The 7,007-nt window shown below is 46.0% G+C and overlaps 1 long non-coding RNA gene across 1 annotated transcript; it reads left to right on the top strand.

The window, feature by feature from the left end:
* Window positions 1-451: 451 nt before the first annotated feature.
* LOC128335628 (uncharacterized) lies at window positions 452-4,109 on the top strand. The gene is made up of 3 exons (XR_008311667.1): window positions 452-707; window positions 983-1,135; window positions 2,736-4,109. It is a non-coding gene; the product is annotated as an uncharacterized LOC128335628 (long non-coding RNA).
* The last annotated feature ends 2,898 nt before the right edge of the window (window positions 4,110-7,007 follow it).

Here is a 7,007-nt window from a genome sequence, read left to right as displayed (position 1 = left end):
TTCCAAATGTGGCCACACAACCCCATTTGGGAGGGATACCACGGGGCATGGTTAGCCGGGCCCCTGCGTCTGATGTCAGATGCGGGTGGCGGGGCCACGGCAGCAGCCACACACTGCCAGACTCCCTACGCTGCTGGGATGCTTCCTTACAGATTCAAAAGTAGTCATCTTGTTCACCTCTCTTGCCTACAAAACTCCTCGTTGCCTCTGAAATTGTTGCTTCTTAAAAAAAATAATATCTCTCTCTCTCTCTCTCTCTCTCTCTCTCTCACACACACACACACACACACACACACACCCCTCTACCTGGGCCCATAGCCCAGAGTTGCAGAGGTATTTTTCGATTTATAAGGAATTAAACAAGAAGCTTAACTTTAGCTGCAGAAACAACATCTTATTTATTTATTATTTCTTAACACTAGCTAACAAGGTAGCAGTCATTTCTGTAAGAGGGGGAGAACAAAAGCAACCAATCAACAGAACTGAACACTGACTCAGCTGACCCAAGGACCCAACATAGACATATATGTACAGAGGGAAGTATGCCTTAGGCAAGAAGAGAGACAATGCTTAGTTACACAGTAGAATTCCAACTCTGTCAACATTTAAGGAGTGTCTGTGACTAGGAAGGAAGGAAGGAAGGAAGCTAGCCACCAATAGGGATATGCACAGAATCGGGTGGAAGAAGTCCGAAGCACATGCACCAGGTATTTCTGCTTACTTCCGGTCCAAGGAGTGGACAGGGTGGCAAGGAGGTACGCTGCCACCCCGTCAGACCGTTTTGCAATGGAGCACCAGCAGGGGGAAAGTGGAAGGAGGGGTGAATGCACCCTCCCCCGCCCTTAAAGTCAACCTTCGAACCGGCGGAACCGCTGATCATTCAAACCGGTTCGGAGACCCATAAAGGGTCTCCGAACCAGTTCTGCGCACATCTCTAGCCACTGAGCACTACCCAGAGCCTTCTATACTTCTCATTTCCTAGGTCAAAGAACCACACAGACAGCAAGCCCAGCTGTTGGGTGGGCTGAGAAAGTGTGTGAAAGCTGCCGTGTAAAGAAGAGATATATGCGTGCAAATAAAATATTGATGAATGAAGTCCCTGAGAGCTGAGACGAAAGCCAAGCGAAGCAGTCAGGTAAATCATTCCGATACTTATGTTAGTGCTGAAATTATGTTTCTGGACTTTTTAGGTTGGTGTTTTTTCCCTCTTTCTGCTGACAAGTGTAGGTGACAGAAAAATCCGTCCAGTTTTGCTGCTGACACAAGTGGGGTTAGCAAGCCGTTTGGCGGCTGCTGAGAAAGCAAGCTGCACCGCTCAGAAGGAATGACAGGAGCCTGGGTCCTACGTTTTAAAAATTACTCCTAAGTCACTCCAGCCCTGTCAGGAGAGCTCTTTGAAAGGACACTGGCAGCCATTTTGAGTGTCTGCTCTCTTTTGCAGGGAAGTCTGGGATGAAATGGAGCTCAGTGATTGCAGGTTCTGCTTTTTCTCTCTGACCCAAGCGTCAAATATACTAAAAGGAATTTATTTATTTATTTATCAAATTAATAAAATTTATTTAATTAATAAAATTAATTACATTTCTATACCGCCCTTCCAAAAATGGAAATTGAATGAATGAATGAATGAATGAATGAAAGAAAATAGACAGTGGTCTTAGTAAGGTTTCCAGTGCTGACTGAATTTATGTGAGTATGACTGAAATGGGTCCAGGAGAGGCAGTTGGTTGTGATCTGTAAGGGGGTTCCAAAGATCAGAAGTGGGGTCCATTTTTGAAGCTAAGTAATTAGCCAATGATCCATTTTTTAAGCTTCTGATTAAATCCAGTCAGAATTGGGCTCCATCTGAACCTTGCTGAGGCCAACCAAGAACCAAGCCAAGACATCACCAAGATGCACATTTTGAGGAGCTCCTTTGGGGAAATCTACAAAGTAACCTTGCACGGACTTTTTCTGTGCTTTATATCTGAATGATCCGAAGCTACAGAGCAGCGAAACAGACTTGTCATTTCACATCACAGACTTGACACATTCAACAAACAGCTGCGGGTGGCATGCTGTGGAATCGCCTTACCAATGCATGCATGAATGGCAGAACCGTGAAGCCAAAAATGACTCGACCAAATGTCAGGCCGCAACCTTGTTCTCTGGGGATGGAGCGGGCATACAATCCCAAATTCTGTCTCATAGCGAATTCTCAAGCATCATTGCAACATTTTGCAGTTCTTTGGCCAGAATAAAATGTAATAAACAAAACATGCATGATTTCTTAAGGAGATGATATAAACCCATCTTGGTGGTTGTGGCACTTTGTGTATGAACCTGGCCGATGTTTTATTATTTTAAATAAAGGCATTTGGACAACCACAGATCAAAAAGCAAAACAGACATATTTTAAATAAGGATATGCCAGAAAGGAATGCTGCAGTCTAGCCTGTAACCTGAAACGATACAAGCTCAGAAGGTACACATGCTAGCAATGTACATAGGAATCCTCCCTAAGGTAGTATGTCATCATCCTCTTAGTATCTACGCCCACAGGGGGCAAGCCAAGCCACCACATCCCACGGGGAAATAGCTCGCCCTCCTAAAAACCCAGAGGAGGGGAGCCACCTACGGCTTGCCCTGCCACACCCATGGGGGGCAAGCCACCACACACTCCACCCTACCTTGGTAGAGAGGAGCTCCACCAGAGCTGCGGACAAGCCCAGTGAGGTTTCTTTTTTCCCCTGCAGGAGGATGCCAGACCACCTGGAAACCCCCAGAGGACACCCCGGACGATGTGCCACCCCCCACCCACAAATTGAGACCGGGTTCCCCCGCTCTTCTGGCTTGGACTCTATCCTGGACTCTGTCCAGATTCACATACGCATGGAACCGAAGGAGGACTTGCATACATTGGCGATGCTTTGCAGCTCGCGACTAACTCAGATGGACACTTATTTTCTTATGGCTGTCTTGACCTGCATGTATGTATGTACGTATGTATGTAACCTCCTGCTTCGGGAACGTGATCTATAGCATATCTGCATGCTAAATGAACCATGCCAGCACAGCGGCTGACCATGCCAGGAACTCCTGCTGACAACACCCCTGAAGGACCCCCTGGGCCTGGAGAAGACCCTCCGCCGTCAAGGACCCACGCCCAGAGGCTGCAATTGGCAGAAGAAGACTGGCACGGCCCTGCCGGCCACACGCAAGGTGAGGCTGGGATTCGTCCCTCCCTTGGACCTTTTGGACATTCCTCTCACTGAACTCTTTTAACCGGACTCTACCCAAACCCATAGGGACTTGCGTACAGTGCTATATTCTCTCTACCTTTGCAACCACACATTCGTTAGTACGCGGCTGTGTTTTATCGCGAAACTCTATTCACTATTGCTTTTGTAAACCATATGTTAAACATTCTCTAATAAATGTCATCCTCCTCTTAGTATCTTCTCCGAGGCAGTAGCCTTCCAAGTATCTTATGGCAATGAATTCCATCATAGTGCATGCAGAAGGTAATGAAGTGGCCTGTCCCGAAAGACAAATGTGCAGATTTCATTGTCGGACAAACTCTCCAGAGCTCCATAAGCCAAGTGGAGCACATATGAGGCTCTGGACTGGAGCTCCGGGGCTGAAGAACCTTGTATTTCCTCTCTGTTTACAGGACACAGTGCAATCCGAAAGGCATTCTATTGGATTCATGCAAGGTGTTCAGAACTCTCACCGTAATATCACAACTGGCTATAATTTGGTGCAGTCAATCACATCATACACATCGGATGGTTCCGAGAAATTACTTGCAAAATAAGATGGGAGTTGTAAAGTAAGCTGTAGGAAAAAAATGGTTTTTCATACTGTAGAGCTTGGCGAATTTATATAATCACTTAAAAACTAAGGAAGCTTGGCCTTTCCTTGCATTTTCCCTTCCCCCTCCCTTTGTCGTTATTATTGCCTCATTATACAGTCATTTGTACAATGTTTTGGCAGACATTCACTGTTGCATAAATTAAAGTCACTGAATCTAGTTTTTGCCTACAGGTCTTTGATGAAAATACCAGGAACATTTTTATTTGAATGTCAAAGTTTGTCAACCATTAAACTGATTGATTTTTCATTATACAATTCAATAGAAGAGGCAATCTCCAGTTTGTATGCAACATTACACTGAGAGATATACTCATCTCTGAAAAATCCTTCCTGCTTATGCGCTAAAAAATGATATTCCCGGCACGGAAGGACCACATGTTCCTAAGCCATCTCTAGACATGAATTGTTTTGTTAATATGCCTTAGACAGGTACGTTGCCATAATTCAATTTTCATGAAAATAAATGAAAAGACATAACAGAGCTGCAAAATTTCACTTTAACAACTTTGCAATGGGGCTTCAAAGATCGTAGGCGAAACAAGGGTTTCCTGAGACTGTACAGGGGAGAGAGAGGAGGCGGGGGAGGGGAAATCCTACTTCTGTATAGGAATTAGCATAAAACCCAGTGGTAGGGTTTCAGGGCCTATCTATCTTATGCCGGGGATTCCTGTTGTGTGTCCATGTGGTGAGCACAGCTTCTAATCACTGTACACCAGGCCTGTACAACTAAAGGCAAGGGGGCCAGTTCTTGCCCTCAGAAACTTTTTTGCTGGCCCCAAGGTAGGAGTCTCCTGTAAGAGCAACCATTAACAGCAGGAGCCATGAAGAGCCCTGGGACTGCATGCCTAGGATTGGAAGTTAAAAGTAACTGTGATTGAGGAAGAGGAGAAGATGACTTGGTATTTATTTCGGGTTGGCATGCACTCCAGGTGCCCCACTGACTGAGCAGGGAAAGGGCACTCTGCTTGGCTAAATTTGTGGGTCCCTTGACAGGGGGAAAGATCCATAAGTAACTAACACAGGTTGAGTGTCCCTTATCCGGACATCCGAAATCTGGAATGCTCCAAAATCTGGACACCACGCCATAACAAAAACAAAAAATGAAACAGCCTGCTGCTGCAACCACTCACTGAGTGGAGCCCCACCGGAGGTGCGCTTACACATTTTCTTTCTATTTATTTATTTAATTTATTTACATCTTATATCCTGCTTTTCCTCCAAGGAGCCCAGAGCAGTGTACTACATGCTGAAGTTTCTCTTCACAACAACCCTGTGAAGGCTGAGAGAGAAGTGACTGGCCCAGAGTCACCCAGCAAGTCTCATGGCTGAATGGGGATTTGAACTTGGGTCTCCCTGGTCCTAGTCCAGCACTCTAACCACTACACCATGATACTTGCTGGACCTGCCTGGTGCTTTGCCGCTTTTTTTGGGCGGCAGAGCAGCCATGACGGGGGCCCTCACGGGAGCCGAAGCTACTGCTACTTTGGACACCTTAGGGAGAGTCGCGGACATGGTCCCAGTGAGCAAGGGAACCACCGTGACCTCCAAGAGAGTCCCTTCCAACAGGGAGCCTCTCAAGGCATCTTCCAATTGAGAAATCTCCGTGTATTTTAAAAGGCACAAATCACCAAAAGGCAAGGAAAACGGAAAAAAAACTAACCAAAAGCCAACCAAACCTAAATGAACGGGGAAATATTCCAAAATCCGGAAAAGTCCAAAATCCGGAACACTACTAGTCCCATGCAGTCCGGAAAATGGATACTCAACCTGTAGGTGCTTCCATTAATGTTTTTAATAATTTTAATGTCATAATGCACTGAAAATTGACCTTGGCCCCTGCAAGCCAAGTCGTTGTTGGTTCTGGCCCACTGGGGCATTTGAGTTGTGCGCCCCTGTTGTACACCATTGCCATGACACAGATTGGGCCTATATGACTGTGGACATAAGCGTGAATGGCCATACCAGAAGTTAGGAACAGAAGACACTGTCTTCTGCTGAGTCAGACTATTGGTCCATTTAGCTCAGTATTGTCTACACAGACTGGCAGCAGCTTCTCCAAGGTTGCAGGCAGGAATCACCCTCAGCCCTACCTTGGGGATGCTAGGGAAGGATTGGGTCTCTCAAAGGCTACTAGTCTGAGGGCTATAGGCCACCTCTAGCCTCAGAAGCAAGATGCCTCTAAATACCAGTTGCAGGGCAGTAACAGCAGGAGAGAGGGCATGCCCTCAGCTCTTGCCTGTGGGCTCCCCAGAGGCATCTGTGGGAAACAGGATGCTGGACTAGATGGGCCTCAGGCCTGAACAGCAGGGCTGTTCTTATTGTTTCTCATTTATTTAAAATACGGTCAATAACCAGACAATATTAACAGCCATAGATGTCCAAAAAATCATCTAAGACTTTAAGGAGGCTTAAAATAACAATAATCCAGCTAACTCAGATCGTAGCTTACAGACAGCAAAACACTGTTTTGCGACATTTAAAGAAATGGCATCATTATGATCAGAAAGTAAAATTTGCAAATAGAAAGGATCCGAGTGCCCTGGAACTTTTGACCGCAATGGTAAAGTTAATTAAGCCCGATATGGACAGTACAATAAAACATGAGCGGTAGACTCAACCACCCCAGCTCCACACGGGCAAACCCTGGCCCCATAAGGAACCTTCTTGAATTTGCCTTCAAGATGAGCAGTAGGCAAAATATTAAATCTAACTAATGTCATAATGTCATGCTCCTCTTAGCTTCTGTTGTTCTTCTATTCTTAACCTTCTGCATGCAAGCGGGCAGGTGCTCTTCCCACAACGGCCCCATCCCCGAAGGGGAATATCGTACAATGCTCACACACGTAGTCTCCCATTCATATGCAAATCAGGGCAAACCCCTGCGCTATATGGAGCTTCCATGTAGCAGACTCTTCCATAAGGCAAGGTGAGGCAGTTGTCTCATGCAGCAAATTGTTGGGGCATTGGAGGGGGGCTCCTCCTCCTGCTCCTTTAAAGCCCTTTACTGTTGGAGACTTGTATTGGAGGGAGCACTGTCTCCTTTCTGTACCCTCCTGTTGCTTACAATCAAGTTCTTCCTGCTGGTTTCATCACAGAGAACCAGTCCTGTAGTAAAGAGCACAAATGGTCCCTTTTGCTAAGCAGGGTTTGTC

The sequence above is a fragment of the Hemicordylus capensis genome, chromosome 11, assembly GCF_027244095.1.
Source record: "Hemicordylus capensis ecotype Gifberg chromosome 11, rHemCap1.1.pri, whole genome shotgun sequence".
NCBI classification, from domain to species: Eukaryota; Metazoa; Chordata; class Lepidosauria; order Squamata; family Cordylidae; genus Hemicordylus; species Hemicordylus capensis.
The sequence above is the reverse complement of the archived record's forward strand: the minus strand, read 5'-3'. Positions and strand labels throughout refer to the sequence as shown.